The sequence below is a fragment of the Protopterus annectens genome, chromosome 3.part0 (genome assembly GCF_019279795.1).
Source record: "Protopterus annectens isolate FY-2018-M chromosome 3.part0, PAN1.0, whole genome shotgun sequence".
Taxonomy (NCBI): domain Eukaryota; kingdom Metazoa; phylum Chordata; order Ceratodontiformes; family Protopteridae; genus Protopterus; species Protopterus annectens.
In genome coordinates this window covers 119,174,761-119,199,842 of record NC_056731.1, presented here as the reverse complement: position 1 = coordinate 119,199,842, position 25,082 = coordinate 119,174,761, and the positions used below count along the sequence as shown (strand labels likewise).

General features: G+C 33.5%; 1 protein-coding gene across 1 annotated transcript in view; it reads right to left on the bottom strand.

The window, feature by feature from the left end:
* Positions 1 to 25,082, bottom strand: part of LOC122796777 (macrophage mannose receptor 1-like) — a 1,798,323-nt gene that overhangs the window by 217,601 nt on the left and 1,555,640 nt on the right. The gene's annotated exons all lie outside the window — the stretch shown is intronic.

The following is a 25,082-nucleotide window of genomic DNA, read 5'->3' as shown; positions in this document are numbered from 1 at the left end:
TGGACATTTTTTGTAGAAATGTGGGATTTTGCAGGATAAAACATACCCCTGGCCAGTGCAAAGGACAGAACTTCACTTTTTTTGCCAAAATAAAAGCTTATTTTGTAGGATTTGAGTTGCTTATGCCATTTCAAATAATATTTGTGTGTTTCAAATACAAAATAACTGTTTTATGCAACTATTAAAGAAAAGTTATGAAATACATTTGGTCTTAAAATCTCAAGACATTTACCATTTTTTAGGTTTTTTTTTTGCAGGACACAACTGCCCAAAGTGAGACTGTCCCTCTCAAAGAGGGACAGGTGGTAACCCTTGCTCCATATTTACAAAAATTTATAGGAACCACATTTCAGCTGTTACCAATCACCACAAAACCAATCAATACAGTCTTTTGTCAGTCAACAAAAAAACTTTGCTGTAGAACTATTATATGTTCATATATCAACATTGCCATCTAGTGGATTTTCTTAAATATTTTTAATACAAAACTTATACAACTATTTAATTGTTTTTAAATTCAAAAAAACAGCACATACATTAATTGAAATATAATCAAAATTTCTCATTCAACCCAGGTTTCAGTAGTGTCCCCCACATTACCATCCGTCTTCTTTCTTTACAATTCAATATTTTGTTTCTTATTGTTAGTACCGCATTCAGAAACCCTGTCAGTACCAACAAAAGTAAACCTGGCTGCTATCGAGTAGATTTTCTTAAATATTGTTAATGCAAAGCTTAATTTACATAAATATTTGCTTTTCTTTTAAATTACAAAAACAACACATACATTAATTCAAATACAATAAAAATTCCTCATTCAACCTAGGTTTCAGTAGTGCCCCCAACATTACCATCCGTCTTCTTTTTTTATGATTCAGTATTTTGTTTTGTATCATTGGTACCATATTCAGAAACCCTGTCGGTACCAACAAAATTAAACCAGGCTGACTTATACTGAAGTATATGTTTATATAACAGGCTTTGTTCCCTTTTGCAGCTAATATCACTGAAATGAATAGCCATTCTAAACTTCCAAGGTAGTGAAGTTGTTCCACATAAAACTTCCACAATAACATACCGTCAGAGGTGTAACATGCTATTAAACTTCAAATTTCAAAACCCTCTGAGGTATTGACAAAAGTAAAATGCTTTGCTTTTGTAGCAATCACAATAAACACAGTTCCTTCAAGGTGACCATCCTGTTGTGGCTATATTTGTGTCCTTGGATGCCGCCCTCTCCTTTAACCTATTTTATAACTAGAAAAATGACCTTTCTGTATCAAAATGTGCATAGCTGTGTGACCTTATTTTCAAAAAAATCTATCATTTACTATAATATCCCAATGTTTTTGTATCACGTCTTCCATTCTGAATGTGTTTGTTCCACAAGTTATTGAAAATCTTCCTTTTTCAGATTACTGGGCACTGATAATATCTTTATAGTCTAAAGTTTTCTCCCTTGAAATTAACGCTACTTGCCTCTTAGTTTCCATTACTGAGTCAGTATTGTACCCCCTTTGTACAAAACTGACAACCAAAATCTTCCGCCTCTTCCTCACTGTTCCATCTCTCTTTTTACTCTACAAAATGCCTAGCAGCATAATTCTTTTCTGAGTCAGATAACCACCCTGCTTCACCCCCCTAGCATTACAGTATTTCACAATGAGGTGAATCTCACTACCATCTGTTTTATTATTTATTACAGTAATATATTAAAAAATGCAGGTATAGATGTTTACAATGTTATTTGACACTGTACCGAGGACACTGATTAACAGTCAGATGCACATTTACAATGTACTTAGTAAACAGCACCAATCACAATAAAATGCAAACTGGGTATGTACCACTGTTCCAATCACTGTCACTGAATGTGATCAGTTTAGTTGGTCTTGGATTAATACCGTTATTGTTATTATATTGCTTTTCATATAGAAAATAGAAAAGTATATTACTTGTTACTTATATGTATGACTTAGATCTGACAAAGCTCTGACAAGGGTAAAAGCACTCATCTTTTGTTTTTACTTAATGAACCATAGTTTAAACAAACAATACCATCACGTTCCCTTGTTTTTAGTAAGAATGCAAAATGATTTTTAACATGGATCTTACATTTGAATTTATGACAACAGTCTGTTTTAACAATTTGTATTCCAATACTGTTCCTGTGCAACTAGTTTTCCCATTTTTGTTGGGATAGATAGATAGATAGATAGATAGATAGATAGATAGATAGATAGATAGATAGATAGATAGATAGATAGATAGATGTGAAATACAGGCATCAGAAAAGTTCAGAGTTTTTTATTTATTTTTTACGTACACTGGAAGGGGAGGGAATGAGGTGGAAAAGTCTGTAAAAGTGAAGGAAAAAAGGACTGATCATAAGGACAGACCAAGAGAAGAGCTAGTTGTACAGAGTGTAAACCCTGATGAAGAAAAAAAATATCTGTAATTAAACTCTCTGAAAACTCCTAGAAAGTACCCTCTAAGTTCGAGCAAACTCAGAATGATGTTAAAGTTGAAATTATGTCAGTGAAATGTGGAGTGCCACCTCAGGGCAGGGAGTTATGGAATATGGGAGGAACTCAAACCTGCAAAGTGATTTGCTCCCACCAGAAAGTGTGCCAAGTCGATTAGTCCTCTTGTTACAGTGTCCAGACAGGACCACAGCAAATCGTCATTATGAAATGAAACAGTGTGTGCCATTTTTACAAGTACTGGGAGTACATCCTACTTTAGTGGAAAATTAATGAGTATAAACTGAATATAGGATCACTGAATAATAGGATCTACAAGGTTAGTTAGTTTAATGACCATGAACTCCTTGTCAGGTGCCCATCTTCAGACTTTACCTCCTTTCTCTAGGAGTGTATGGCCATTTAGTCCTGGGATAAATTTTATGGGGCTGATATGCTCATCCAGGTTATATCTGACAGAGGACAGTAAATTACAGTGCATGACATACCTCTCAACTATCTGTTTTTCAAGGACAGCCCTGATTTTGATTGACATTTTAGCTCTGTCCTTCTTGATCCCTCCTAAACCTTATGACTTTCAGAGAATTACACTTAATAAATAATCACAATAATTAGAGTTATAGACTTCTTTTACTTCAGAAAATATAAATTAATTCTCATTTTCTTATCCTCTTTTAAGTTAATAGTACAGATACTTTAAAAGTGTTCCTGGTTGTCCCCAATTATCTGTAAATTTGTAACAAAAAAAATGTTGGCAAAGCAGAAGCTCAAAAGAAAGTAGTAACCACAAAGAAATGCCTCTGCTATGGTACCGAAAGATGTCACAGAACACTCAGAGGAAAAAGTAAATCACATTTTTATTACAGTCAGCAAGCAATTTTGTCTTAGAATATGACTTCTCTGAATTTGTCTCTAATTCAGTGAGTGCTGTGTTGCATGCTTTGGGTTGAAATCCTCTTGAATTTTGGGGGGACATTGTTAAAACCAACTGACTCACATTTTAGTTTGCTAATAAGTTTTACAACAGATCAACAAACATAATTTACCAAGTAAACTCTGCACACTTACATTGGGATGGTACACTAAAGTTAGCCTTTTAATGATGCTTTGTTTTTTCTTAAAAAATGGTCAGGTCATTGTAACAACTGCTTTATGTTATTTTACTATTATACACTATTCATAGCAAAAGGAAATGAATAGAAATATTCTGATCAGTGTAATGGGCATAATCGAACTGCCTAGTCTTTTTCATATGCCTTTCAGTCAGCGGTGTAGATGTCAGTCTCCATGCTTCTCTGCCCTGCAGAAGTATTTTTAGTTAAATTTTATAATATTCAAATGTCAGTAACATGGTGAAACTACTTATGTGATGAGATGACATTTTCAACTACTGAAAAAGTCAATATAATATAGATATGAACTAGAAAAGCATACATTTTAACATCATCTAACCATCAGTGATAAATGGAATGCTGTAGCAATGGTGCAATAGCTAGCACACTGATGTATATGGCAAATGATTTGAAATCTAAAGAACTATATTCGCTATAAAAACAATCCATTTATGCGGCTTATCCATTACTGAATATTTAAGACTATCTTCTCTTGGATCCGTTTTTTGATCCCCTCCCTGCAGCTGATCATCATCTGCCACCAAAGTCCTCACCTTGTTCACTGGGTCTACTAGACCCACTTTAATCTCCCTTGGGTTCAACATGACTGACATCAGAGATCAGTGAGCAGACTGAGGACACTGGTGCAGCATCATATTATTGGCGCAGCATCATATCACTGCTTGGGAGTGTGCCCCACCCCAGCAACTTGCATTAGCCTTGCTACCTTCAGGAAGTGCATGCGTACGTCCATGGACACACCTCCTGACTAAGAATCGTACCTCTTACAGCATGAAGCTTGTTGGGCTTTCACACTGTTATTATAGTAAGCCAACACCATAGGATGCCCGAGCCGATATTGGCTTGTCTTTCCCATCACACAGTCTGGTCCCATGTCACTACACAAGCATGAGTAATCTGGGGTAGTATAAGAACTTCTCTTGGGCTCCTATTGAGTGGTTGCATTTGAGCTGCTGTTTTCCCATAGGCACTAAACAAGCAATTTTCAATAGGAAAGTAACTGTATCAGTAGTTGAAGCCAGGCCAGGCAACCTGTTATTTTCTTTTTTTTTTTTAATTTTCTTTTTTAAATTTTTTTAAGCTAATGCTTCTGCTGTTAAAATTGCATGTTGCATTTTTGACTAAGAATGCAAAAACCAAGAGGGCAACAATCATTGCTGAAATTCACAATAAAGTTACAGCACGCAGAAATCACCAATGTACGTCCCTAACAAGAACTCTGTCAAAAAAGTGAATTACCTCAGATGACTCTCAAGAAAAGTGCCATATTAATGTTCACATAACATGGGATAATTAATACATAATAATGAATATTTTTGTTGCTTTGAATTACAATGATTGTGTATGCCAAGCAGTTTGACTTCAGTTAATAATGAACTATATGTAGTTTCTCATGAATAGCTGCTTTAATAGTGCCAGTAATCCAAAAAAAAAATAGCTCCCTTGAGTACAGTGACATTTGAGCTACAAAACAATGTCGGGCAACTCAAAAATTCATTAACTGATATGAATATAAACTATCTGTCATAGATGACAACTATAATACTATGGCTCTGATACTGAGATGTGCAAATGTGCAAGTGGGACAAATGAATTGCTCAAGGAAAAGGATGCTCATGTAAAGACTACATTATTATTTGAAGTTTGGATAAGATTTGACTCAAAAGAACATCAACCAAGCATATATCTCCACTCAGCTAGCAGGCCTGGCTTCAGCCTAGCCATCATATATAATAGGCTAAGTTCATAGGTCACTATGATCCCCATACCTGAACAGCCTGCTTCCATGAGCAGTGTTTGTGAAACCTTTGATTGCAGGTGAAGTATTTAAAGTTAGACTGATCCTGATTTACTGCAAGAAGTAACACTTGCAAGAAGTAACACTAATAAGAACATTTAGATGGCTTCTGACATTCAGAAGTCAGTTGAAAGGATATTTAATGTAAAATGTCTTATCCTACTGATATTACTATACATATATCAGAGCTAAATGCAGTGCAGTAATCATGACCAACTGCCACATTTGTATAGCACATTATTCAAGTAACCAGTGGCATTACCATTGATCTTCATTACATTACCAATTTAAGACCCACTGAATTAGACTGGAGCTACCTCTTCCTATTAGTCATAAATAACTGATAAAAATATTCAACTGAATTCTTATTGCAAACATTTGGATTACAAAGTTATTTCTATCCTGTGGAGGAATAACACTGGTATTATTTGATTAGTATAAGAATAATTACTGATTTTATAGGTAGTTTTAGATGCAGTCATTTAGTTGATAACCTTCATATAACTGATGACATTGTACATCATTTTATTGTGTCATGACAGTAATGACAATCTCAGATGGAGATTTAGTACATCTGACTGCTAGTAGCAAGCACGGTTAAATCTTTTGTCTTTTGCACCATTTAAACGTGAATACATTCTCTGAGATATCAAGAAAACATTTTTAACGTGAGATCATTTTCTGCAAGGTCATATAGTAATTATGACAATAGAATCATATTTAAATGTCTTTGATTAAGTGAATTTTCTTTATTTAGGAATTACATTACATGAGAAAAAGAACAGATGCTTTTGGGCCGTTGACATTTGTATATTCTTTACTGGTTATGCATTACATGTAATATCTCTTGGACATCATCCTTTTTTGCTAGACAGTAATTTCACTAGTGAAGAGACTGCAATGGTAAGTCATATATGCCTAGAATAACAACTTTTTTCAACCTTTGCTGTCTAAATGAAAGGTTAATGATGACAATGCACTAATTAGGAAAAGTAAACATTACTGTTGTTGACTTTCATTCAGCTCTTAGGCTTAAACTTGACTAGACTTTTAAATTGTTAATAGTTTATTAGATATACTTGTGGAGACGTGATGCTCTCCACTTTATCTCCATGCATTTCTGGGTCCCAGTTTTAGCATAACAGATTTTACAATGCTATACCTTTTGTAGATACATATTTGTATTGTCCGCTTGTTCTGGTACCATGAGTGTAGAGTAGTGCACTTCCTCCTGACCTTATGCTAAAATATATTTACTTTGCCCGTGAGTGTTTTACCATTTTGAAGTTTCACTATGCAGTTGTATCTAGATGTAACCACTAAATTTGTAAAGTGTGTTTAAATGATAGCAGAAATGATGTAAGTAGTCTTTAACAGGGTGGAGGCAGGCCTATTAATATCTAGTTCCACAGTCATTATGAATTTGTGACATACTTATTGTGCAATTGTTCAAGTTTACAACAGCATATAAGACTCTACTAAGTATACCATGTTGCCAGAGAACACCTGCTGGCATGTTGAAGTAGGCTTGCATTTGTGAATTATGTATGAAAAGTGCATCTGGTATGTTTCCCTTATAGATCTAACTGCAAGTTGTTTTTATACTGAGGAACTGTGTTTTGAATTTCATTTGTGGAACCATACCAGGTGTAGTTATGGTACCACATAGTAGACTCATTGGGGACCAGCACCTGACTACTGATTACATGAATGTTTAATTTTGAGAAAGTGATTTAAATTAAGTAAGCAACTCGTGTTTGCAAGAACTGATAACACTTGGGTCTACTTTATTATAAATGGTGTTCAAAACTGATACTGTTCTTTTCATGTCTTAGGTCTGAAATCATGTATGCAAGGATTACACTATAAAAATATCAAGATAATTTACTAAATAACAAGAAATCATTTTAATATGTTGACAGATCATTTGAAACAGTAGTTGTTTGTTGTTGTTTGTCTTTCGGCTTTTGCTGGTTAGGGGTTGCCACAGTGGAACTCTGGTCCGCTAATGATTAGCAGTAGATCTTCACGGTGCCGAGTTGCCAGCTCAACACCCAACCTTCAACGAAGGTACGCCCATTCACGCATGTCTTTCGGAACGCAACTCAGCCCTCAGGGAGGACATGCAGACTCCACACAGAAGGCACTCTCCGCACTCCAGCCGAGAATCGAACGGGAGAACTTCTTGCTGTGAGACAACAATGCTACCGCTGCACCACCGCGGATACACATCACTTGAAACAGTATTAACTTCCCAAATAATGTGGTATGTACAAAATTAGCAAATGGATGATGGTGTGTACAATTATCTCTGGCCTTGTATCATCCATATTAGAACAGGTACACAATATTTGTCCTAGGATATACTCTCCTTGCATTATAGCATTGGTTATTTAGATGGTACAACAATATAATTCTGTTTACTTGTAAGACACATTAGTATTTATCTGATCTTTAACTATTATTTAACATTGATACTGGATGACTACTTACAAATAGATGGGAAACATGAACATTTAGTCAGTGCTCTTTTGATTCAAAAATACTTATGAGATCTTGATGCCAGTCTTGGGCTGAATTACAATTCAAAATGAATCTCATACCACTAGATGTGACACACATTAATTCTTGGTCAAAGGGATAATAAACACTAGTGTTAATAACTATATTTACTTACCTGTACATTAGTGAGTATTCTTGTATTATTGCTCTTGATATTGTAACAAAAACAACAAAATCCATAGAACACACAACGAGTGTCACCAATAAACAAAGGCTCACGACTGAAGAAATCACCAGGACCTGGATACAGATGATTTAGTATAACAGTTCCTTTATTTCACAAATAACATCCACAGATAAAAACTGACTGCAAAAACAATACTGTCAAGCGCTTTCGCCCGGGCTCTCCCAGGCTTTATCAAGACAAGAATACAGGGAATACGCTTCCATTTTATACCTGCGCCTTCCCAATGATTCAATTATGCTGTGCAGTTAATTTAATTGCTCTTATTATTTGCAAGAATTAAAAAGTTTTTTAGTGCTTGAAGCTATATATTCAGAAGCATTTTCAGGGTCCTCATAAACAAACTGATTCATAACATACCTAAAATTTTTAAAAAGTTTTTTAAACAACTTTTTAAATAAATTAATTTAATTAAATAAATATAGACATATAAATATTATTAAACTTTTAAATCATTAATCCATTATTCATACAAAAATATATAAATTAAATATTCCCAAATATATATTTATAAAATACATATTATATTGAATGTTTAATGTTAAAAACTATATGCTTATATGAATAAGTTAGCAAAAATATAAAATAACTGTTAAAAAGTTTTTTTATTAACACATATTAAAGTACTGTGCTTCAATAAATATTCTTACATTCTATTATACATGCTAAATGTTAAAAATAGACTATGTACCATATTAAATGCAGGTGATAAATACTTAAAAAATCATTCCATTAAATATCTGTTCCAAAAATAATGTATTTCCATTTTGTTACAACTACAAACATACAACCAGAACAATTAATTTACTTAATAAATTAATAATTTGATTACAGTTTGGCCCTTCATAGTTTAAGGGCACTGTTGATACTGATGGCATCATTAAGCCCTGGTGGCCTTGTGGCATTTAATTTTATTTGCCATAACAATTCTTTGTACTCCAGTGATGCTTCCCAACCCCCCCCCCTCTTACACTGTTAAATACTTGCTCCAGAACAAAGAATTTTAAGCACATCTTACTACAAGCTAAAGAGTGCTTATAAAAAGCATTCGATTCTTTTTTACTTTTAATTTCATAGATGTGCTCATATACCCTTCTTTTTAGGGTTCTTTCAGTTTTTCCAACATAAAAACATAAACAATATTGGCATAATCCTAAATAAACCACACCTTTTGAGTTGCAATTAAAATGACCTGATGGAAATAGGTTTATATTTCTAGATTTTAGATATATGCCTTTGTTATTTAACATAAAGCAACATTGGTTACAGGAATTGCATTTATAAGTTCCTCTAGTAAGTTGGTTCCTACTGTTACTAGGTAGTGTGTCCCTTTCTAGTAATTCTTTTAAATTGCAGTCCCTTCTTCTAACAAATTGTGGTCTACTAGGAATACTTTTTTTAAGATCATCATTGATGAAAAGAATCGGCCAATATTTACAAACAGTGTTTTCAATTGCCAAGTTGTTCATGTTGTATGTATATAGAAAAGAAAGATTTTTCGCCATATTGTTGTTCGTTATAGTAACAGTTTCCTGGAGCTTCGTATTACCAAGTAATGGGGGAAATTGTGTGTTTCTTTTTTGGGATATTTCATTAGCCAAAGTTTCAAACAGGTTTTTCGGATAGCCTTTTTCTAGAAACAATTCTTTTAGATATTCACATTCTTTTTGATAAAGCATGTCCGTACTACAAATTCTGGAGGCTCTTATTAATTGGCCTTTTATGATCCCCTTTTTTTGAAACAATGGATGATTACTTTCGAAATGCAACAGCATGTTTGAATAGGTGTTTTTTCTAAAAATACTTGATTCAAACTGTTTAGATATATTGTTTTTCCTTAAAACAATGTCTAAATAATGTAATTCAAATGGATTTATCTTGTGTGTAAACTTTAAAAAACTTGTGGAAGAATTAATATGTTGTATAAATTTTTCAAAGTCATTAATATCACCTTTCCATAAAATGCATATGTCGTCAAGGAACCTTTTATAGTGAACAATGTTTTCTGCCCAACATGTTGAAAAAATAAATTTGTTTTCCCAAAAGTGTAATACTAGATTCGAGTAGGCCGTGGCACAAGGTGTGCCCATTGCTACTCCTTTGTTCTGCTTAAATAGCTCACCATTGAAAATGATAAAGTTATTATTCAAAATAACCTCCATAAATTCAACTGGTAAATTTATTATTTTGTTACTGAAACCTGATTTTTCAATAAGTATTCTGTTAAACCAATCTATTCCAATAATATGCAGAATACTAGGGAATAAATCTACAATATCAATGGTAATCATATAATCAGTCATGTTAAAAAAATCACTTTTTATCCCTTTCAGAAATTCCCATGAATCCTTGCAAAGGCATTCTATTGATGATACCAAATTCTTGGTTGAAATATCAATAAATTTGCCCAATGGTTCAGTAATACCCTTTGCGCCTGCAACTATGGGCCTAAATTTTAGGGGATCAAGGCCTTTATGGACTTTTGGGATGCCAAAAATAATTGGCGTCAAGGGTTTTTGTACTGAGGTAATTAAATAATTGCTCGTTAAGGACTCCCTGCATAAGATGATCTTCTAACATGAGTTGCAAATAATAAGAGCAATTAAATTAATTACACAGCATAATTGAATCATTGGGAAGGCGCAGGTATAAAATGGAAGCGTATTCCCTGTATTCTTGTCTTGATAAAGCCTGGGAGAGCCCGGGCGAAAGCGCTTGACAGTATTGTTTTTGCAGTCAGTTTTTATCTGTGGATGTTATTCGTGAAATAAAGGAACTGTTATACTAAATCATCTGTATCCAGGTCCTGGTGATTTCTTCGGTCGTGAGCCTTTGTTTATTGCTCTTGATGTTACATTAACATATAATTCCTTAAGTAGAAACATAAACTTTCACATCATTTTGAAGATTATCCATCACATCATTTTAAAAGTTATCTGGTTTAGTAACCAATATGGGTGCCTGTTCTCTCAAGATGTAACAGCATGTACCAGACACTAAGAATTCATGAATATGTATCATGCCATTGGACACATGTTTAATTTTAGTTAAGTAGAACCCTACGTTTGTCTGACACTTCGTCAGTTCAGCATCATTATACGTTTGGCAATTTCAGCTACAGCATGGCTGTGGTGGTGCAGCAGTTAGCATTGTCGCCTCACAGCAAAAGGCTCTCCGGTTCAATTCTCAGCTGGAATGCCTTCTGTGCGGAATCTGTATGTCCTCCCTGTGGTTGAGTGAACATTAAAGGCATGCAGGTAGGTGCATGCATGTGTGGGTGTTCCTTCTTGGGCACCAGGCTGGCAACTCAACACCGTAAAAATCCACTGCCAATCATTAGCGGACCGGTGATCCCCTGTGGCGACCCCTAACCGGGAAAAGCCGAAAGATGGCCACACCCCCATATTCCATCTTACTCCACTGCATATAATACCTAGATTATACTTTGAAATGCAAAAAAAAAAGCATGTTTTGCTGATGGTATAACTAGTATGTAAATGCCTGATCTAATAGCCATTCTTATTATCAGCTTGTTGTTTAGTTATGCCTTATTCTTGCTTTGAATAATATTATATCATGTGGAAGGTGGTGTACTATATGCAATTCCCCCATCACTGACAGTTCTGGTCAAACATGAGGTTCTTATTTTAAACACCTTACAGGTTATAATTTTGTCAGGGCATGTATTAATATGACGGGTGTTACTGTTTTGATAATATCTGTATTTATTGCTAGATCTCTTATGGTAACAATATGGGTAGACACTGGGGTTAAACCCAAGGTTTGGTGGACTGGTGCAAGGGATATTGGACAGATTATTGGCTTTTTGTGTGGATTTCTTGTATTATTACCTCCAAATGCTCACTGACAATTCTCTTATGATACAGTTACACTAGGCATTTATCTACACATACATTTCATATTGCTTTTTTCCTACTGTGAGTTTCATTAAAAGTTTATTATACTGCAAAAGCTACCTATACCTCACTGGGTTACTTAAAATAGCATGCAGACTCCACACAGAAGGTGCTCCAGCCAAGAATCGAACAGGAGAACCTCTTGCTGTGAGGCGACAATGCTACCGCTGCACCACCACGGCTTGACTTTTGTAATAACATATACAGACCATCAAACCCCTCACACCATTTTATACAGTATCAGGAACTTCCTAGCACATTTTAATTCAACTAAAATTCTAAATGACATGCTAGATCTAATGCAGGCTAACTTCTATTTCCATTAAATCTCTGAAGCTTTTATTTCCTTAAAACCAGGAATAGGCCCTGGCTCAGACAAATTTGATGATTCTTGTAAGAGAAACTATAAACCATAATCGAGCCTTGTTTATGCTTTTTGATTTAATTAAATTAATGTATTTTCAAAAAAAATATTAAAATCAGTCTAGAACACTCTTTATACACAAGTCCACTACAGACCACTTTTGATTAAAATTATTACCCAGTTTCTTTAACTACATTTGACATCTGTTAGGTAAGCTAGTGCCCACAAGTGTCCCTTTTCAGGGACAGCCAAGGAGCACTGTTGGGTTAAGTGACTTGATCAAAGTCACAAATAGAACAATGGAGGTAAAAAGAATCAAACTCTGCATCCTGAGTGCAGGAAGCAGCGAATTAACAGCTCACAGCCTTAATCCACTGTGCTGTCAGACCAATTCATTTAGACACTAAACTCTAAACTTAAATTTTGGCTACACATTTAGGAAAGCAACCGATAGAAATCAGTCAATATTATAGTATAAGGTCATTGGAGGAAGACAAACCCAGGATAATTAATTCAAACAAGCAATAAAAAAATGTAACATGCTTACAGTGGAATTTGCACTATGCAAAACGAGGGAATTTGTATCAGACACCAGTGAGACATTTGATGGAATCCACATTCCCTTTCTTTTGGAAACTGTCAAAACATTCAATTTTCTCAACAAATATATCCTTGTTATCAGTCCTCTTGAAGCTACTTCTACTGCTTTGTTATTAATGAGATTATTTCTCTGCCAGTCAAGAGCTTAATCAGAACTAGACAACAATACCCCTTATCTCCCTGTCTCTTTATACTTTCTATTGAGCTTCTCCATCATGAGAATATAAAATATTTCAAACATACAACTATAAGTTTTGATACAAAAAGTAATTTCACGTATATGAAGATTATATACTGTTGTATATAAACAACTCTAAGCAAATTATACCTAGAATTTTGAAAAATATGAAGGAATATATTTAGCATTTCTAACTACAAATTAAATACTGCCAAATAAACACTTTCCCAAACACATTCTCAGACTTAGCAGATTTCAATATAGTCCTGAAAATCACCATACCATCAAATAATTTAAAAAAACATACGAGTCAAATTTTGTTTAAACTTGGTTTCACTCACATATTTCAGTTTTGGACATTGATAAAGTATGAATTGATGTCATGATCTAAATTCAAATTTAACTTATTGACAATGTCCTCAATAATTAGATTAATATCTCCCATTTTTTTTAAATTTTGCAGCAAAATCATCACCATAGGGCTTTAAGACAATCAATATACTTTTGGTTAATTTTCTTTAGAATAATAAAACTCTAGGAATTAATGTGAATAGAATGTCTGATTCCAATACCAAAACTGCTCTACTAATTCTTCAGTTACTTTACTTTTCAGCTAGAATTATAAAATTCTAACTATTTTATGACATTATTAACCCAGTGCATCCAATACACAATTATGTGCATATGTAGGAAAGTCTCAAGTTGAAGATACTGGTTTCTTTATTTATTTATTTTACATTTGTTGACTGGGATAGTCCGACTGGATATATGTCCATTTTCAGCGGAGACCCAGGAAAAAAAGCTCCAATAGTACATACAGAAAAACATTAAAACAATTGTAGTCTATCATAGTTCAAGTTTATATGGTTACAGACAATCAGATGGAAGGAACTAGGTATTCCTTTACAGTACTCCTTAGTGTATTATAGTACAGTAGGAGTTAGTCTGGATTGTGACAGGGGCATAGCCAGTGTGCCATAAAATACTGTCCGAGATTTTTCTTGAATTATTTTAATGATGGTTCTAGAGTTAGGTCAGCTGGAAGTGAATTCCTAATTTTGCCAATGGAGTTGGAAAACAAGGAGTCACCAGCTGAGTTATTAGCTTTGAGTGTTTGAATTAGCAATTTGTTAGAAGAACAAAGTGGCCTGGTGTTCCTATAGGGATAGATTATGTTTCTAAGTGCATGGGTGTTATCTGATTGTTTGAGAATTTTGTGGGCTAGTATAAGTTAATTGTACTGAAGTAGGCTAGGCAATTCTAGCCATCCTAGAGGTTTAAGGTGTTGACAGTGGTGAGTTCTGTAAGTAGAGCCAGTGGCAAATCTAGCAATGTGATTGTAACAGCTTGAGAGTTTGCAAAGTTCAGATTTGTTCAAGTTAGTGAGCATGAGGGAGGCATAGAAAAAGGTGGAAAGAAGATGAGTGTGGGCAATGACAGTCCTAGCTAGCGGAGAAGGAAAGGTTTATTTTTATATAGGGAGCCCAGGTTTTTATTAATGGTTTTAATAGTTCGATTGATATGCATGTCAAATTTGAGGTTATTATCAGTCGTTACCCCTAGGAGTTTAGTATGGATGACTGGGGGAATAACAGTTCCATTATTAGAGGCTATCTTAAAAGAAATTGGAGAGGACCTGTCAGTGGGATGAAAAGTAGCAGTTTGTTTTTTTAGGGTTTAAGAGCAAATAATGACATGAGAGCCAGTTTTCAACTGTGTTAAATGTTTTCTGGGATAGTGTAAGCAGGTCAGATGGGGTGGAGGCTGAGCAGACCAACGTGGAATCATCTGCATACTGGATGCATGTGGCATCTGGAATGGCAGAGTAAAGGTCATTAATAAAGATTGAAAAGAGAAGGGGTCCTAAAATAGAGCCCTGGGAAACTCCAAGGGTGAGGGGTAATAGATTAGATAATTTTCCCTGCCATAGTACCACCTGTTGTCTGCCATTCAGATAGGATTGAAACCATTGAATAGCATGGTTATTCAGTGAAATGGATTTCAGAGTGGCAGTGAGTAGTTGGTGGTTGACCATATCAAAGGCTTTGGATAGGTCGACGAAGAGGGCTGAGGATAGTTTGTTAGTATTTCGGTTATGATTTATGACATTGGAGAAAGAGAGGAGGGCAGAGGCGGTACTATGATATGTCTGAAGCCTTGCTGAGAGTTAGCCAGCAGATTGTTATGTATGAGATAGTGCATGGGTTGCTTATGGGTACATTTCTCCATTATTTTGGCCAGTGGTGAAAGTATGGCAATGGGTCTATAATTTGATAGTTCTGTGGAATTTCCACCTTTGTGAAGTGGTATAACATGGGATGTTTTCCAGATGGATGGGATAGAGGCTTTGTTATGGTTCTATTGATCATGATTGAGACTGGATAAGCTATGGCATCTGCAGCTTTTTTTAGATACTCTGCAGGGAGGAGATCTGCAGATAGGGTGGTCGGTTTTAGTTTTTTAAGCAGGGATCGGATAAGTGAGGTAGAGATTGGTTGGAAACTAAAGGGGAGAAGGGTAGTGGGTGAAGTTGTGATAGAATTAGTGCCTGTGGGACTTAGCTGGCAAGCAAGGGTCTGGATAGCTTCAGTGAAAAAACTGTTAAGGGTGTTGGCAATATCCTCTGGAGATTTTTGTGTAGAAGTGGAAGGGGTAGGTGTGGTAGATTGTCCTGGATGAAGACGTTTATTTATACCTTCCCTGAACCTTTGAAGTTTATTTTGGTGTATTTGTTGAAGATTATAGTTTCTTACCCCTCTCTTATTTTGGTTTCTTTGTTGAAGATTATAGTTTCTTACCCCAAACTAGTTCCTTCTTTGATTAAAAAACACTTTATTTTGCTATCTTTGTACTTAAAACTATTTTTTTGTCAAAAAGGTATAGCATGATGGAGAATTCTTAGCTCTGCAGTTCTCTACATTGCACCAATTCTTTCCAATTTTTAAACCACCATTTCACTGATGTTATCTCCTTATGGGGTTCTCAACATTTATGATGATACAGTCAGCAGAGCTACTTGCTAATGCAGCAGTCTGTGGGTGTGGCTAATAATAATTAGCGATATGTTCTCTCTAATAAATGTCAGCACCTCCCAATTTGCTGTTAGAATTAATTCCATCCAGTAATTAAAAAAAAAATCTAATATGCTTACAAGAGTTTTTGTACTAGGCAAAACAAAGGGGTATTTATATTACAAACCAGTAAGGAATTTGATGGAGTCCGCATTCCCTTTCTTTCAGAAGCTATCAAAACATTCAGTTTTCTCAACAAAGATATAATTGTCATCAGAGTCCTCTGTGAATCTACTTCTTTTGCTTTGCAATTAATAAGAATATTTATCCACTAATCAAGAGCTTAATCAAAACTAGGCAAGAATGCCCCTTATCACCCTACCTTTTTATAATATCTATTGAATTACACCATCATGGTACTGTAAAAGATTTAAATCATACAGCTATAGGTTTTGGTACAACAAAAAATAGTATCAAATGCTTTAAAGATTATATGCTGTTGTATCTTAATCAACTCTAAACAAGTTATAAATAGGATTTTGAAAAAATGTGAAGGAATATAGTAGTGCATCTAACTACAAGTTCCATATCGCCAAATCAGCACTTTTCCCATACACATTCTCAGACTTATCAGATTATTGGATTTAGAATGTTTTTGGTCAAATTTAAATTATATTCAGGATCACTCACATATTTCAGTTTAGGCTAGTTTATTAATAAAATAAAACAAAATATGCATTGATGTGTTTTACATTCAAATATAAACTATTGACAATATCATTACTAATTAGCCTCCTATTTTTTTTTTTTTTTTTACTTTTGTAACAAAGTCCTTGCCATACAGTTTTTAGGCACTCATATGCTTTTAGTTAATTTTCTTTAGAATAATAAAACTCCAATAATTAACATGAATAGACTGTCTGAACCCAATACCAAAACTGATCTATCAAATTTTTACTTACTTTACTTTTCAATTAGAAATATAAAATGTTAACTAATTTAGGATAGTATAAACCCAATGCATGAAATACACAATTATGTGCATATGCAGCAAAGTCTCAAGTTGAAGATATTGGTTTCTCATGTCAAACTATTTCTTTCCTTGATTAACAAATAAAGCACTTTACTTTGCAATCTTTGTACTTATAACTATTGTTAGAATTCAGAAAGGTATAGCTTAATGGAAAAGCCTTAGCTCACCTGTTTTCTCCATCGCTTTCCAATTCTTAAATCACCATAACACTGATGTTTTACCATCGTGGTGTTCTCAACATTTAGGGTGATATTGTGGGCAGAGTCACATGCTAATACAACAGTCTGGGGGAGTGGCCAATGCAAATTAGCCAGATGCTCTCTCTCTCTCTCTCTCTCTCTCTCTCTCCCTCTCTCTCTCTCTCTTTCTAATGAATGTCAGCTTCTTCCAGTTTGTTCTTATCCAAATAAAATTTCACTGTTAGAGTTAAAAATGACTACACTAAAAAAAACAGCATACACCAATTCAATACTACAGGACTACTTACAATGCAGATATGTTCTGTGACTTGTTTAGGGATATTTAGATACAACAACATGTAATCTGCAAAATATGTGATATTTTTTGCTCTGTCAAAATATTGCTTTATGTGGACTTGTGTGCATGTTTGCAGAATCATGAATTAAGCTGCATGAGTGTGTATGTATAGCTCATCAGTGAAACGGTGTATAGTAACTGTATAGCTCATCAGATGGGGAACTGAAAGCACAACTGCAAGTAATCAAAACTTTTTCATATGATACAGCAATGTCATTTGGTCTTGATAAATGTATAAAAGCAACTTTTAAAGCAAGAAAACTGCAGCACCAAGAAAACGTCAGTTTAGGACAAGAATGTGATATGAAAGAACTTGAGCAAGAGGGAGTGGATAAATACTTGGGAACTGGTGAATGATCAACAATAAAACAATGAACAAATGTGAATAAAACTTAGTAAGGAATATTTTAGAAGACTTAAATTTATCCTGAAAACAGTGTTGACATATAAGAACAAAATTAAACCTTTAAAGCAATTTGCTCTTCCTGTCCTACCTTACAGTTTTAGAGTGACTGACTGGCCCCGTAATATATTGGATAGATTAGACAGGAAAACATGAAGGATGCTTCATGCTCATCAAATGATTTATAAAAATCAGTGCATACCAAGATTATATATTCCCCATTCCGAAGGAGGTATGGGCCTCCTTGAAATTGATTACATGTATAGATCTGCAATTGTGGGATTGCACACATATCTGCTTACCTCACAAGATCCAAACATGCTGAAAGTTTAGAAACATGAGGAGAATAAATCTAAGATGACTTCCCTGCTTAGTCTAGCAGAAGCATATCAGCATCAAGCAAGAATGGAAATCAAACCAGAAGTAGATAAAAATCAGGCAGCAACTGAATATACCAAAAAAAACAAAAGAAAGAATATAAGGTGAAGGATCAGATGAGAAGGCAAGAAATGTGGAAAATGAATAAACATAGTTTACAGTAAAGAAAATGTCTGTAAGAACCTCATGTTGATCAGGATAGAATGCAGGAATGGTTAAGGAGAGGCAAATTCAAACCAAAAAGATGAAAGATTAATATTGGTGGCCCAAGATAGTGGGCTACATGCACATTTGTTTACAAAGTCCATTGAACATGTGGGAGAAACAGATAAATTTAGGTTTTGTAAAACAGAATTGGAAACCATCACACAACTTGTTGCTGGTTGTGACATGGCAGAAGGACTGTATACTGAAAGGCATAATAATCTGGCAAGACTGTTGCAATGGGGATTGTTTAAACATTATAATATTGAAGTAGCTGAAAAACACTGGAAACATGCACCACAGAGCATCATAGAAAATGCTGAAGTCTACATCACATGGGATCACCCATTACCAGTAGTTCAAAAGATAGAGGCTAGAAAACCAGGTATAGTGGTCCATGAAAAGAAGACAGAATTAGCATTGATCATTGAAATTGCTACACCCAGTGACTGCAGTGTCTTGCATACAGACATACACAAAGTCCATAAAATATCAAGATTTGCAGGCAGAAATGAGACCACTTTGGAAGAAAGATACCCAGACAGTTCCAATAGTAGTAGAAACAATGGGTCTTATAAAAAAAATCTACAATCGTATTTAGATATGTTACCAATACATGTAACTCTATACAAATTGCAGAAGGAGTCATTACTGGGCACATTGTGGGTGCTGGAAAGAGCACTTTTGGCTGACATCAAAGATTAAAACAATACTAATTTCAAGAACTTTAATTGTACTTTGACTTAGGAATGAGGTCTACTCCCATCATGGTATTAGAAACCCAAAAGACTTGGAGAAAATAAAAAAGTGTGTGCGTGTGTTGAAGCATGTGGTACATGAGTGAGCATTTCTGTGAATGTGCTTAAATGTGGGGGTCTTATTGTTGATGGGTAGATGTGCAGGGGGATATCTGTAAGTGTGAGCATGTGGAGGATGTGTAAGATGCATGAACAGCTAGGGAGTACACTGCCATAGTCAAGTCTGACAGTGTTAGCATGGGCTAGTGTGCAATTCAAATACATGTTAATGAGCTGTTGACGATTTTGTTTCTCATTGTGGACATAACTGCCTCTGAGTCACTGTTTCCCACCATCCCAATAATTGACCAGCATGTATTGGGAATTAGTATGATCTGTGGGCCTTTTTCTGAATCCTAGAGTATATAGAGTATATACCATAGATTTTCCATGTGTATTAAATAAAATGTGTATGTGAATCCCTTCTTTGGCAACCACTTTTACATAACCCAGTTATCACAATAAATAATGAACCACTTTGTGCAAAATAATTTCCTGTACTAATTTATGTGTACCTTTCCCATTTAATAGAGAATAACAAGAGGCTTTATAACAATGTCATGCTTTTGAAATGGAAGTGAAAAAAATGCTGGCTTACTCTTTTTTTATCTTGATCAGGATTGCCTTACTATGCCTTACTAAAATTATCTTTGTTTCCTACATATAGTACAGTTAAAATTGGATTTATTTCATATTGATAACCTTCTCCAAGAAAAAAATCTTTTACAACTCTACTAAAGACATTTAAGAATTATTTGGGAATTTATATGCCAGACTACTGGGGTTCTTTCTTATAAGAAATGCAGATGTTTCCTATTTGCCAGTTAATTTGGAGAAATGTTTATAAACGGTTGCTTTACCCAAAAAAATGTGTTCATCAGTAAATTGTTATTGCATAATGGTTATATTTTCCTCAGAAACTAGTAACAGTGGGTGAACTACAGTCTATATGTTGCTCAGTATGTAATGATGGCAGACTTATTATATGTATTTTGATCTTGTAATTCAATCAAAAATATAATGCGTTATAACTTAAGGCAGTGTATATAAAAGTCACATTACCTCCAATATCTATAATTGTAAAGGGTATCACTGTCTACTAGGTATAACTTTGAACAATTCTCCTACAGAATAATAGTTCTAAGTATATATTTTATATCATCAAGGGGATTTTGACTAGGAATTAGCTAAGAAGAGAAGAATGTGTAGTTATCTTATGGAGATCTTACATCAAGTCATGCCTGGATTAAAGGAAACCTGAAAACAAATTTTAGTTGTATATAAACAAGTTTCTAATTTATGGAGTATCTGGAAAAGTGTTAATGGTTATAAATCCACCAATTAATAATGGATTTTATGCTTAATTATAAACTAGGTATTATCCATATTCTTTTTTTTTCCATAATCAATCTTTATTATTTTTCTGAATAAACTAACAATATTACATAAACAAACCCAAGAAAATAAAACAAAGCCTAAATACTACTACAAAATATATACACTATATACATGAATGCTTCCATCAATTAAACAAGATCAATCTAAACAGATAATTGATGCTAAACACAGATATACACTTACATGTCCAGGGGTTAAAGTGGATTAGAATCTTAAACCAACAGAATATTAAAAATTTTTTCCCATATTTTCAGATTATTTATATTTTTCCTATGATCCTTAATTAACAATTTGTGAGCTAAAATATGTTTCATCGCTAATCCTTTAAAGTTATCCCATGAAGTTTGGGATGGGTCCAACCAATTTGTAGCTATATAAAGTTTCATTAACAAGAAAATATTTATCAGTATAATTATTTGGGATTTATCCAAATTATTCGGAGGAATATGTAGGATCATAAATTCCCAGGAAAGTGTAGAGTGTTGATAACCCATCTTTTGTAACCGAATTTTTAGGGAATTCCAAAGTTTGTATATGCATTTACAGCTCCAGAACATGTGTAAAAGGTCAGCCACTTGATCTTTACACTATGGACATTTAGGCGAATTTTTAGAATTGAATTTATGCAAGCTAAGACGAGTATAGTAAGCATTATTAAGAATCATTAATTGGGTAAATAATAACTTCTGAAGAGATATTGATTTTATAGTTAAATTAATTGCTTTTAATATTTTATTATCTTCTATCAATGGTATTTTTTCCCTCCAATATTTTGATAACAATATTTGATTTTGGTATTTTAAGTCTTTTACCAATTTATATGTAGAACTTATATATTTGGAATCTTGTATAAGGGTTTGCCATAAATTAGAACACATGGTTAAATTTTCTTCCTTAATTCTAATCTCACTAAAAAAACTTATAGATAGATCCTTTATTTGTCTAAGTATAATTAAATAAGATTTAGGAAGGTTCATCTCTTTCAAGATATTGTGTATTGAAAAACCAAGATAAGGGTACATATCAATTAAAGTTAAATTGACAATAAGTGGAAATTTATTAAGATTTATCAGTTGATTATTGATTTTCAAATTTGGGTTCTTGTGGAAGGGTTGAAAAGTCATCATATGTTGCAAAAGATTTAATGAATGAAAAAAATTTTGTATCAATGATATGTATAATCTAATATGCTCCATTAAGGGATATAATTTCAGATTGTCTTTTTTTAAAAAGGGTAATGCCTTAGGGTTAATGTTCAAACTTACAGCATGTTTATAATTCAGAACCAACCAATTTGGTACCCATTTACCACTAGCTGTGTCAAAGTTAGCAATTCTCAAAATCCTATTAGCATTTATTATTAAGTAATAAACTTCAAAAGTAGGTAGATCAAGCCCACCTTTATTCTTCGGAGTCATCATTTTATCGTAAGATATTCTGGTTTTCCTAGGCTCCCATACAAATTTAGCCAATTCCGTATGAATCTTTTTAAAGAAATTCTTATTAATTAATACTTGACTAGCTCGGAAAATATATAATATTCTAGGGAATACATTCATTTTAATAATTGAGACCTTTGCCATTGTTGGTAACTTTAAATTATTCCATCTTTTTAAGTCAGACAATATATGATCCCAAGTTACTTGAACATTATTAAGATGAAAATCTCTATCATCTGTAGAAAAGATAATACCCAAGTATTTTATTTTCTCTTCAGATTTTATATGTCCTACCAATGGTAAAAGCGATAAGGGTTTTGGAGTTCTTAAAGGGAATAAATTACTTTTCTTAAGATTTATTTTGTAATTGGATATTTCCGCAAATTCCTCCACCGCCTTCAAAATTTTCTCGGTATCTGAGATAGGTGTCATACAATAAATATTAAGGTCATCCGCAAAAGCAGCCATAGATATTTTAGTACCATACATCACTGGTGCATTATAATATGTATTTTGTTTAAAATATAGGAATAGAGGTTCTAAATATAAATTGAATAAAATTGGAGATAATGGACAGCCTTGCCGAGTTCCGTTTTTAATTTGTATTCTTTTGGAAAAAATTTTATTAATATATAAAGTTGTATAAGGTTTATCATATAATTTTTGTAATGTTGAAATAAACTCTTGAGGTATATCAAAATATGGTAAAATATCAAACAAGAATTTTAAATTAACTCTGTCAAATGCTTTTTGTGCATCAATTATAAGAGCATACATATTAAAATTCCTATAATTGGCGTAAGAAATTAATGTGTGAAGCGTTAAAGTATTATCAGTAGTTTGTCTATTATTTATAAATCCGGCCTGTTCATTAGATATTATTGAAACTAAACCCTTCCTCAGCCTATTAGCTAAAATGGAGGTCAAAATTTTCATATCTATATTTAAAAGTGAAATAGGCCTATAATTATCCGGATTTAGAGAGTCTGCATTTTCCTTAGGTATAAGAATTGTTCTAGATGCATGAAAATGAGGATCATTAACTTTATTATTGATTATATAATTAAATACATACGCGAGTATTTTACCAAATTTGTCACAAAAGGTTTTATAAAACTCCGTAGTCAGACCATCTGGTCCTGGTGCTTTATGAGATTTCAACTTTTTAATTGTGTCAATTACCTCCTCAAAGGAAATTGGTTTAATTAAATCTAATTGATATTTTTCAGCTATTTTTGGAAAAATAATTTTATGTAGAAACTCCGTATTAGACTTGTTTGTAGGTACGCCATGATGCTCTCCATAAATTTGAGAAAATATTATTTCAAAGGTATTCATAATATCTTCGGATGTTGTATATCTTTTATTATTAAACTGTATTTCAGGAATTTGAGAAGGTGTTTTCACTTGATTAATAATACGGGCTAGAGCTTTTGATGGGGTTTGAATATGATTAGCATACTTTACCATTAATTTATGTTCATGAAATGACAACCTACTATTTTGTAACATAAAAAGCTCCTTTTGATGTTTGAATAGTTCTGTTTCAGTTTGTTTATTATAGTCTCTAATTAAATCTTGATCTAAAGCCTTGATTTCCGTTTCCAATCTTTGTATCTCTCTACTCTGTGCTTTTTTATAAAAGGTAGCTTTTTGAATAAAAATCCCCCTTACTTGTGTTTTAGTTGCCGCCCACTCAATATCAAGTGTATGTTTCTGTTTAGAGAAATTAACTAATAGAAGATTAAGAATCGCTTGAATTTCCTGAACAACATCCTCCTTATTCAATAAATTTGGATTTAAAGACCAATTAAACCCCCTGTGTCTTAGACTATTACTAATGTCTTTATTAAAACTTAATGCTATTTTAGAATGATCCGATAAGTATCTAGCTTGTATGTGTACATAAGGATCTGCATCAATCAATATCTCAGAAATTAAGAAAAAATCTGTCCTAGACCACATCTTATGACAACTTGAGTAAAATGTGAAATTATTAGTGTTATATTTATTATTTTCATATTTAAAGGGATCATATAATTTAAAATCAACTTTAAGTTCACTTAAAGCTATTACAGCTTGCTTATTATAAAACTTATATGAACTTGATTTATCCTTTTTAGGATCTTGGTACGTATTCCAATCCCCTCCTATAATTATATAACAATTGTTATATTAGGTATTATCCATATTCAATGTGGTAACACTAGGAGATTTACACAGCTGCTTATATTGAAGAACTTGACTTGATATTCATATTGTCACTTCTCATAGCTTAAACATATTTTAAATTATATAGAGTTGTTATTTCACCTTTAGAACATTGTAATGTATCCTTTCATTATACCTTTTGGTTAAGAGATGCAGGTTCCTTCTTGTATATTCTGTAAAAGAACTGTTTCAACTTTAGACTTCCACAGTAAATTGAATATGCAGTAATACATCTAAAAAGAGTAAATGTTGTTCATTTAGGTATTGTATTACACTGAGTATATAACTTAGATACTATATCTAGAGTTGCTGTTTCAACTTAATATATTACTATGGGGCAAATTTTTCTTAAGATTTGCAGTTCACATGCAGCTACAGTCTCCTTTAAAGAGCTGCTCCAGTTCAACATACTGTATAAACATTGATACATTTCAGGAAGGTGAGTGTCATCT